This window comes from Nannobrachium achirus (genome assembly GCF_963921795.1).
Source record: "Nannobrachium achirus genome assembly, chromosome: 5".
Classification (NCBI taxonomy): domain Eukaryota; kingdom Metazoa; phylum Chordata; class Actinopteri; order Myctophiformes; family Myctophidae; genus Nannobrachium; species Nannobrachium achirus.
In genome coordinates this window covers 40,883,756-40,894,414 of record NC_137814.1, presented here as the reverse complement: position 1 = coordinate 40,894,414, position 10,659 = coordinate 40,883,756, and the positions used below count along the sequence as shown (strand labels likewise).

The window sequence follows — 10,659 nt, the reverse complement described above, 5'->3', positions numbered from 1 at the left end:
TAAAGCAGACTACTGTAGACACATTTTTATCATTCTGATCTTGATTCAAGGAAATTCAAAACGTTTACATGTTGATCAAAGTTTTGTACAGGATTAAAGTGCCATTGTCAATTTCTTCATTACGTATCTATTGTTTCCAGCCATTGTCAATCCAAGGCTCAGTCATCTCCCTGGTGTTGTGTGTATTTCCTTTGATGTCATACTATACTGAGGGGGGATGTGGGTGTGTGTATGTGTGTTAAGTCTTACAGCAAAAAAGTGCTTCATGTCATGAGAACAACTTTTTGAACATAACAGCATTTGTGTGTGTGTGTGTGTGTGTGTGTGTGTGTGTGTGTGTGTGTGTGTGTGTGTGTGTGTGTGTGTGTGTGTGTGTGTGTGTGTGTGTGTGTGTGTGTGTGTGTGTGTGATGCCTTCCCATGCTATGAACACCTCACCACTAGAGCCTACCCATAATGCAGTGTGGGAAAGGAAACACCCTTTTGTTTACCTGAACAAGAACAGACGGAAACTACCAGGCTGACGTCAGGAGGAGGTGTAACAACACAAGAAACTTTGGAAGGAAAGTGTTCGTTTTGTTTATTTTATTTTTGTCCAATAGTAGTGTTTAAATCGTAGTTAATTGTTTCCGTTTCAACCAAGGTAGGGGCTTTGAGTTACCTTGTAGGCACACAGCAGTTTAACAAGGTTTTCCCCCTACCTTTGTGCATTATGTACTGTACAAGGTGTGGGTGAAAGAGAAGGGCGGTCTTAGAGGAGTGGGAGGAGGTCCAGAGCACTCCTTTTAGGGAACTCATTAGTCCTGGGTCACATGGAGCAAGAGTTGTAGGGCCAGGGGTAAAAGTAGGGCGAGAGACACAATGAGACAAGAGACAGAGAGAGAGAGAGAGAGAAAGAAAGGGAGGCAAGGACATTATACCCTGGACTTTGGGCTGGCTCTTTCGTGGAATGTGAGGGTAGTCAGTTCAACCTGTGTTAGAGTATTAGGAGAGAACTTCGAAGCACTTTTTTTTACTTTAGACTAGAGACCCAAATAGACACCTTGGGACTGAGTGAGTGTCATTTACCTATGTTTTCAAAGTGACTGCTAGAGTGAGAGTGAGCACTGTGCTCACTCACTCGGATCATAGGCGGCCGAGCCCGGCCCCCCATGTGGCTGGACCCCTCTGGATACTTTTGTTTCTTTTGTTTCCTGTGGAACTGAGGGTTCACCAGGGCGCCTTGAGGGCATCAGTGACTTGTCGTAGCTTCTCTTGTGAAAAGAGACACACTTCAAGATGCCCACCAACTTCACTGTGGTGCCCGTGGAAGACGGCGCGGCCAGCAGCACTGGTGGTAGGGCAGCGGGCAGTTCCAACCATGCCAGTCTGGGTAGCGTCTTCAGGGTGGAAGAGGAGGAGCCATCGCCTGTCTCTGGTAGGTCGAGTCCCTGCTAAATAAAATATCCCCTCTTTGTTTGTTGATGTTTGCATGCTCTGCTTGGCACCCAGGGACTAGGAATTTCAAATGAGACCATAAACTCTAATATTTTCATGTACACAGTCGCACAAAGATCACCAACACACACACACACACACACACACACACACACACACACACACACACACACACACACACACACACACACACACACACACACACACACACACACACACACATATGTTTGATGATGAGTATACAAACATGTAGAGGAAGCATTGCTTCAGACAGTAAGAGACATGTTATAGCAGGTGCCTGCGTAACCAAATGCAGGGATATGCATGCCTATTCATTTCCTCCAACAATGTGGTGTCATTCCAACCAGCAAGAACTTGCAGGGCCACTTGAATTATTGTGTTGAGGGAGGGACTGAGTGTGTTGTTGTCTTGCGCTTTTACACACAACAGTGAGTTCTGGAGAGAGTTTTGATCTTCCCTATCCCATAGCATACAAGTACAACCACACATGGCATGGGTCATGCTACTGCTTATTGAGTATTGTCATAGTTTGGGGTTTAAATGTTATTTGGCCCCTTTAAAAACTTAAATCAAATCTTTATAAAGAAAATGCTTGAGAAAGCAAGCCAGCTTCCTGTGTTCCTGAAAAGTGGATGAATGATATGAACTTGGGGGTTTTCCAGGATGCTGTAATTCAATTTGTTTATTTTGGTGTGCTGTAATGACTAATGAATACATGTTTGATATCGGTTAAAAAGGAAAGTGATTGTTTCCTATGGTTAGGGTCCTGCTGAAGAATGCAAAACATCTACCGTTGATGTTTGAGGAGTAATGATAGTAAATACATACTGCCTGTAATGAGTTAGGCCTATAATTTGTGGTTGGTTGTCTTCGCCCGCGTACATCTGTGTCCACGTGGCTGATGGGTTATGAGGCGGCAGATGACAGATCATGAGTGATCTTTTGGTTTCTACCAATCAAATCTCTGATGTATGTGGACATGATGTAAACAACAGCCCTTCCTGCCCCCCCACACAGCACACACCTCAGGACAGGAAGTATTTTATGTTGGGCGTTCTTTTGTTCACTGCCGCTCTATTGATTGCACTCAGTTTGACCTGTTTCTATATCTGATTCAAAGGAATCTACCATTCTAATCTATGGTCTCTCTTCTCTTCTCTTCTCTTCTCTTCTCTTCTCTTCTCTTCTCTTCGTCAAGTATTAACAGGCAGTAAATCAGTGTGTAGTTATATTGTTCAGTGGTCTGTTGGCGCAGAAGTGCATTTATAGCCCGTTGGAATGTTACAGGGCAGAAATCCAGGCTCCAGGAAGTATTCGCATTTAACTATTAACTATTAGACCTTTACACAAATGTTCCCTTGTTGTTTTAATTGTTGTGACTGCTCTTCGTCTGCTCTCTGATATTGCATTAGGGAGGAAAAGAGTGGACTCTGTCTCTGAGTGAGCTGACCAGAATGTAGTAATGCTGCTGTGTCATTAGTAATGTCACCTCTTTAGAATGATGACAAAACACCATTGATGGCATAACTAGGTGTACTTTTGGCTACAACTTGGATGTGACACATATCTGACATAGATCATAATTATGTCCTTTCTGTCTATTCGTCCACTAGGAAGGTAAACTGTGCTTTCATGCTAATGGTTATTATGCAGCTTACATACAGCAAGGGAGGACTCGCGCACAAAAACGTATTTCAGACAATGAAAGATATTTGGTACTGTATATTTGGGAAAAAGCAGGCAGCTCCATTATAGAACGTATATAGGGTTTAAGTGGTTAAATAGAATCTATTTCATAGTTACTGGGCTGTACAGAGTGCAAAAGTGCAAGTACTGTACGTCTCAGTCCATGTTGGACTTTCCTCAGTGCAAAGTGACAGTAAAGTTTTCCTTCACTATACCGCAGAAGACAAAACCCTTTACAGTAACAGAAACAAGTCTTATCAGTTATTTAACTGCTGTGTGCGATTATCACGTTAGTTGAACCAACTCACTGCAGATAAGGTGGGGCAGTTTCCAATATCATTTGGGTAGAACACATGCTGATTTGGCAAGATGCAGTGTACCAGTACAACAGCTTTCCAAAACACCATCTCGTGTTTCAATGTGTTTCACCTCTCTAACTGAGACTCTCATGTATGTTCTTTCAGTACAGACTAGAAAATATCAGTCTGGGGGGCCCCCTGCATGGAACCGGCATGATACTCGCCAACCCCTGCAGCACGAGTGCTGTGCAGACGTTTCCAAATACACACACGGTGCACCATGGCAGTGTTGGTTCCGTGGTCCATGCTTGTTGATTCCAACCAGTTTGATTTTCTGATTGTATTAAACAACGTTAAACTCACCAACATTGCAGCTGTACTGAAAGCTTGAATTATCCTCTTTCTATCTGCACATTTGTTTCATAACAATCCACCATAGACATGGTATGAGCTACTTTCTGCAATGTTAGTACAATGTTAATACAATCAGATAGTACTTTTCTTTTTGGATGTATGGGCTGTCAATGATTGAGGTTGCAACTCTAGATTAAACATATTAAAAACAAATCTAGGGTACCAATATTTACATAACAACACTTGAATTTTCACACAGGGGTCAATAAAGGGCTATCTACTGTATATGGATACACATATCCATCTATCCAGAGAGGTGGACACACAGACAGTCAGTCTGTCTATTTATAAAAGTAATAACTTGTTTACACAATCAAACTAGAAGCAGTGCTCTTCCGAGCACAGGTCTCCACCAGGCCGTGCGTCCTGGTGGTGCTACTGTATAATAATAGGCCAATGTAAAAAGGGTGGCATATGTTCTTCACCTTAGATCTTTCATGGCAATCGGACGCTGCATGCATGATTTCAAGCATTGTGTTCCAAAAATGTGTTTTGCTAAAGTCTACCTGCTGGTGGCGCTATAACAGGACAATGTTAAAAAGGTAGCATTTGTTCCTTGACCTAGTGGGAATATGTGTGGCAAATGTCACGGTAATCGCAAGCTGCGTTGATGATTTGAGGCATTTTGTTCAAAAACGGAGCAATCCTGCAAACTTTGGAAGCTAATATTAGCCAATCAGGATGGAATGTGAAATATCAGACGGATCGGACTTGATCACATGACTATAGAGATACTGTGTACCGATTTGCATGATTTTTGGATAAAATCTCAAGGAGTAATATCCAAAAATGTGTTTTACATAAGTCGGCCCAAAGGTGGCGCTATAAAAGGCTGATGTGAAAAATGCAGGGCAAAGGTTTATCCTTAGCCTCTAGGGAGTGCGCTTACAAAGTTTGAAACTGATCGGTGGAGTTATAGGTAAAACCACAAATCGGGTTGTTATAGCGCCACCATGGGGCTGATTAAAAAAAAATTAAGTGGCATTTCTTCCTCGGCCTAGTGGGAACGTGTGTGCGCGATTTCATGATAATTGCACTTTGCGTTTGTGATTTGAGGCATTTTGTTCAAAACGGCTCAATCCCACAAATTTTGGAAGCCAATCTTAGCCAATCAGGATGGAATATGCAAAATCGGACAGATCCGTGTCGATCACATGACTGTCGAGATATTGCCTACCGATTTGTAGGATTTTTGGACAAAATCTGTAAGAGTAGTGCACAGAAATGTGTTTAGCAAACATCGGCCACTAGTTGGCGCTAGAAAAGGCCCATTTGAAAAATTTAGGGCAGAGGTTCTAGATTGGCATCCAGGGAATGTGTGTGCTCACTTTGGCAGCGACCGGGCCAACGGCGACTGAGATTTGGCGCTCACAAACTGCGAGGACGCACGGACGCACGGACGGACGGACGCACGCACGGACGGACGGACGGACACACGGACGGAGGGGAAAACATACTCTCCCTCAGCCTTCGGCTGGTGGAGACAACAAGCACCCGTGTCCACCTGTCCCGTGCTCTCACTGGCTGTTGCACGCCTCCTGCTCTCAATGCTGGTTGCAGCCCAGCTCATACGGCATGATTTCCAGTCACAGACAGCTCCAAATATCAAACCTGACAGATGTCTGTAGACACTCTCCGAGCCATTTGCGAGCACGACAATCATGCTTGTCTCGCATCGTTGAACCGTTCACACACAGCAAGCAAAACCTTGGGCAGCCAAGCCAGATTATGCTTCAGACCAGGGATTTGTTCAGCAAGCACCAAAATAGGCTAAACTAGAAGCAGTGCTCTTCCGAGCACAGGTCTCCACCAGGCCGTGCGTCCTGGTGGTGCTACTGTATAATAGGCCAATGTAAAAAGGGTGGCATATGTTCTTCACCTTAGATCTTTCATGGCAATCGGACGCTGCATGCATGATTTCAAGCATTGTGTTCCAAAAATGTGTTTTGCTAAAGTCTACCTGCTGGTGGCGCTATAACAGGACAATGTTAAAAAGGTAGCATTTGTTCCTTGACCTAGTGGGAATATGTGTGGCAAATGTCACGGTAATCGCAGGCTGCGTTGATGATTTGAGGCATTTTGTTCAAAAACGGAGCAATCCTGGTGCAAACTTTGGAAGCTAATATTAGCCAATCAGGATGGAATGTGAAATATCAGACGGATCGGACTTGATCACATGACTATAGAGATACTGTGTACTGATTTGCAGGGCAAAGGTTTATCCTTAGCCTCTAGGGAGTGCGCTTACAAAGTTTGAAACTGATCGGTGGAGTTATAGGTAAAACCACAAATCGGGCTGTTATAGCGCCACCATGAGGCTGATTAAAAAATAATTAAGTGGCATTTCTTCCTCGGCCTAGTGGGAACGTGTGTGCGCGATTTCATGATAATTGCACTTTGCGTTTGTGATTTGAGGCATTTTGTTCAAAACGGCTCAATCCCACAAACTTTGGAAGCCAATCTTAGCCAATCAGGATGGAATATGCAAAATTGGACCGATCCGTGTCGATCACATGACTGTCAAGATATTGCCTACCGATTTGTAGGATTTTTGGACAAAATCTGTAAGAGTAGTGCCCAGAAATGTGTTTAGCAAACATCGACCACTAGTTGGCGCTAGAAAAGGCCCATTTGAAAAATTTAGGGCAGAGGTTCTAGATTGGCATCCAGGGAATGTGTGTGCTCACTTTGGCAGCGACCGGGCCAACGGCGACTGAGATTTGGCGCTCACAAACTGCGAGGACGCACGGACGGACGCACGGACGGACGCACGGACGGACGGACGCACGGACGGACACACGGACGGAGGGGAAAACATACTCTCCCTCAGCCTTCGGCTGGTGGAGACAATAAAAAGTTTGCAGCTTGAACCCAGCATTATGCTTTAGTCTACGCTATTGACCTTGAATTTACCTTAAATATCCTGGTTGCGACCGTCAGGTCGCAGTTACTCTCATAACCTCCACCGGCTGTCAGTCAGTCAGTCTGTCAGTCAGTCCGTCAGTCTGTCCGTCACGTCACACTTTTCCCCTACTCATATCTCCGCCACCGTTGGCCTTATCCATGCCAAACTTTGCACACACACTCCTTGGCTGCCAAACCACAACCTCCACCCTCATTTCTCACATGCCCCCATGAGGCCGATTCTTGCAAAACACATTTTTGGACACTGCTCCCACAGAATGTGCCCTAAAATCATGCAAAGCGGTACACAGTATCTCTAAAGTCATGTCATCAACATGGATCTGTCCCATTTCCCATATTCACTCCTGATTGCCTACCATTGCCTTCTAAATTTTATTGTGAGAAACTGGGTTTGCATGCAGTAACTCATCAGACTGGAGAGGGCATATATATATACCCGCCCAGTCAGAGTCAAACTCTCCCTTGCAGTCAGAACTGCAGAATCGCTCCCCATGTGGTTCCACCACAGTCTGAAACCACAGTCACCTCTCTTCAGACTTCACTATAGCACTTCTCTCTCCTTGTATGCCTCCATGTCACCTTTCTTTTGTTAGATGCTATGCTATGCATGCTATGTTGGCTCTTTGTTCACTCGTCTGTCACATGTTATGTTATTCATCATGTTGTTTTGACAGATGCTAGGTTTGATCTTCACCTGGTATCCCAGCACTACTGTATATCATTCACTTTGCACTCAACTTATATGAATAATATGACTCTTTGCCCTCTTGTTTGTTGACTAGGGTTCATGCCTTTGCTTTCACACTTGTAAGTTGCTCTGGATAAGAGCATCTGATAAATGCCAAAATTTAAACTGTAAAACGAATTACATAGATTTAGCAATGAATATTAAAAAAACCTGATAACAGTCTGCAAGCACCATTTTTAGAATAGTATTTAATAACTTGTTTTTTATTTAAATAATGGCTTAAAGGTATATTTACTCTCCACTTTAAAACTGGGAAAGCATCTGTGTCATTTTCGATTTTTGCAAATAGCAGATATACAAGCTCACAGCTCTTGAAAGTGTGAGAACTGCTGATTTAGAAGGCATTTGTGGAATCGGCCTCAGGTCTTAATGGGTTAAGTGTCCGCGGGTCCTTAAAAAGTCTAAATAGTCTTACAAACTACAAACCGAAAGGAAACAACTCATCTTTTACAGCATGGCTCTGCAGAAGTCTAAGTGGTCTTTCTGTCAGAGTGCCCAGGAGCTAATCTCACATACCGCTGAACCAATCAGGAACAAATGTCGTGTCCACACTGCCAAAAGCTGGCAATAAAAGTACCCCATCAATATTTGAACACAATGTTTTATACGTTTTGAAATGTCTATCTTGAGTTTTATAATTGAGGTGAACAGGGCTCTGATCAGGCCGAACCCCTGCCCAAATATGGATTCATGGGCCAGTGGTTCTCATAGTGGGGTCCTTGGGTGTTCCCCAGCAAAATGTGTTAAACCACTTTAAACCTATTGTACATCAGCTATTTTCAAAAGATGGTAATAAATGAAAAAAAAAGAATACTATTGAAATATTTTAACAACACAAATCTTGTATCGGGTCCCTGGCTGGCACAAAATATTTTCATATGGGGATCTGTGGCCAAATACATTACTAGTTTTTGTGGTCATTTTGTGGAGATTAAAAGCTTTGAGAACCGCTGTCCTAGAGATCTCTTGATCTCTTGAGATCAAGCCCCCAGGACTGGGAGGGTGGCCAGCAATGATCTGCAAGATTGACCTGACCAGTTAATGGGTTCCACCAATGAGCTTGACGCACAGGTTCCCTTGTGGAGGTATTTTCTGACGTAGACCAGGGGTCTTCAACGTTTTCAGGCCAAGGACCCCTTAGTTGAGAGAGAGAGATGAACACAACCTTTTCATACTGTAGATTCCATATAGTTTCAGCACAATCATCAGTGTATTTTGGATTCATGTCAATTTGTGTTTTCAAATATATTTAACCACTTGAACCGTCAACACTTAATAAGCTTGAACTTTCACTCTGTACTTAGTCTGCTCTTTTTCCCCTCCACACCAAAGCGCTTTGCCGAAAATAGCTGCTATTTTTGGCTAAAGTTCTCCGAATATGGACACTAGGGTTCAAGTAGTTAATATAAAAAAGGAGAAAAAAAAGTTTCTATCACTCAAAGATTTGGATGACCCCCTGTAGTAACTCTGGGGACCCCCTAGGGGTCCCGGACCCCCTGTTGGCATAAAGAACACTAAAGTGCATGTGTTATGACCTCAGTGATGAATACCCAGAAGGAGGGTGTCCCTATGGGTGTATGTGCTGGCCTGGGTGAGCAACTTTCATTGAAATGAGTATGCCCTCTCCAGATATCATATTACCAAACTCTATGCCTGAGATCCTGAGAATCTTTTTTTTTTTCTTTTCCAATCTGGATTCTCTGTATTAGCCAAGCTAGCAAACCGATTTATGATTAATTGCAAGTTTAATGATGAATGGTTTGAGAAAAGCTAATGTGGTCAAATCATATGCAGTAACCCGGTAATGTCTGAAGGATTGGTCTAAAATAGGGTTTTACCTGTGACGTCATGACATACTTTTTATTTTTGTTTTTTCTATTCATTTGGTCATTAAGGTACACAGAATGAGAGGCCTGCTCTGCCGGAAACTCTGCGAAAAAAAGTTATGGCCATTTGTATATTCACTCCATCGACTTCAATATACAGGAAAGAAACACACCAAAAACAATATGCTTTAAGTAGCATGTGAGGGGTCAAACTAGGGGTTCTTGATGATTCTGAATCGATTGCAAGCATTTGTTTTCCATGAAAAACATTCCTTGGGCTAGAAAACGGACCAAAATAACGGTGAAAAGTGATGACTCATCACTTTTCACAGGTTTGAGAGGCTGAAATCTAGCCCAAGGAATGTTTTTCATGCAAAACAAATGCTTGCAATGGATTCAGAATCATGAAGAACCCTTAGTTTGACCCCTCACATGCTACTTTTTTTGGTGTGTTTTTTCCAGTATAGTGAAGTCAATGGAAAACTTTTTTTCGCAGTGTTTCCGGCAGAGCAGGCCTCTCATTCTGTGTACCTTATTGACCAAATTAATAGGAAACTAGACCAGGTCAACCTGGTTGTGCCAGACCCCCTGTCTGTCATCATCATTTATGACATCATGCCTTTTGTAGGCATGTCATCATCATGTCATCATCATATATACCCTTTATATAGAAAACCCGGACCGACAGACATTTGCTTATGTAGGCCTACCCATTTCATGGGTCTGGCAAAAACTAAAATTTGGAGTATGTCATGACATCACAGGTTCTTCACTCATTTTGGCACAGTGGCTCCCCGGCTAATTAGGTTGGTGCTAGGTGGCATTGAAAATGTCTAAAAAAACTTAAATTGATCTCCCTGTTACCCGCAGACACCTAATTATTTTAGTCTAGTAGGAAAGGGGGTCCACGCGCATAGGGTGGATTTTTTTTCGCCACCTGATTTTTCGTAATCCTTAAAGGCTATATTTTAAGATTCTGCAAGGTAACAGGCTGAAATATTGTCCCAATCGGCCCAACAAAACTATAGATGAAAGTGACATTTTTGTGGGGTCCATATTTAGCCCAAGGAATGTTTTTCGTGCAAAACAAATGCTTGCAATGGATTCAGAATCATGACCCCTCACATGCTACTTAAAGAGGATGTTTTGGGGGGGTCTTTTTTCCTTTATAGGGAGTGAATGAGTAGGTGCAAGAAATCATTAAAAATGAACCCCTTGGGACAATATTTCAGCCTGTTACCTGGCAGAATCTTAAAATATACCCTTTAAGGATTAAGAAAAAACTGGTGGCGAAAAAAAAATCC

General features: G+C 42.9%; 1 protein-coding gene across 1 annotated transcript in view; it reads left to right on the top strand.

The window, feature by feature from the left end:
* The first annotated feature begins 1,387 nt into the window (after positions 1-1,387).
* Positions 1,388-10,659, top strand: part of LOC308284568 (solute carrier family 12 member 7-like) — a 45,337-nt gene continuing 36,065 nt past the window's right edge. The window contains exon 1 of the mRNA XM_080725227.1: positions 1,388-1,416. The gene's annotated coding sequence lies outside the window, so the exon portion shown is untranslated. The remainder of the gene's footprint in view (positions 1,417-10,659) is intronic.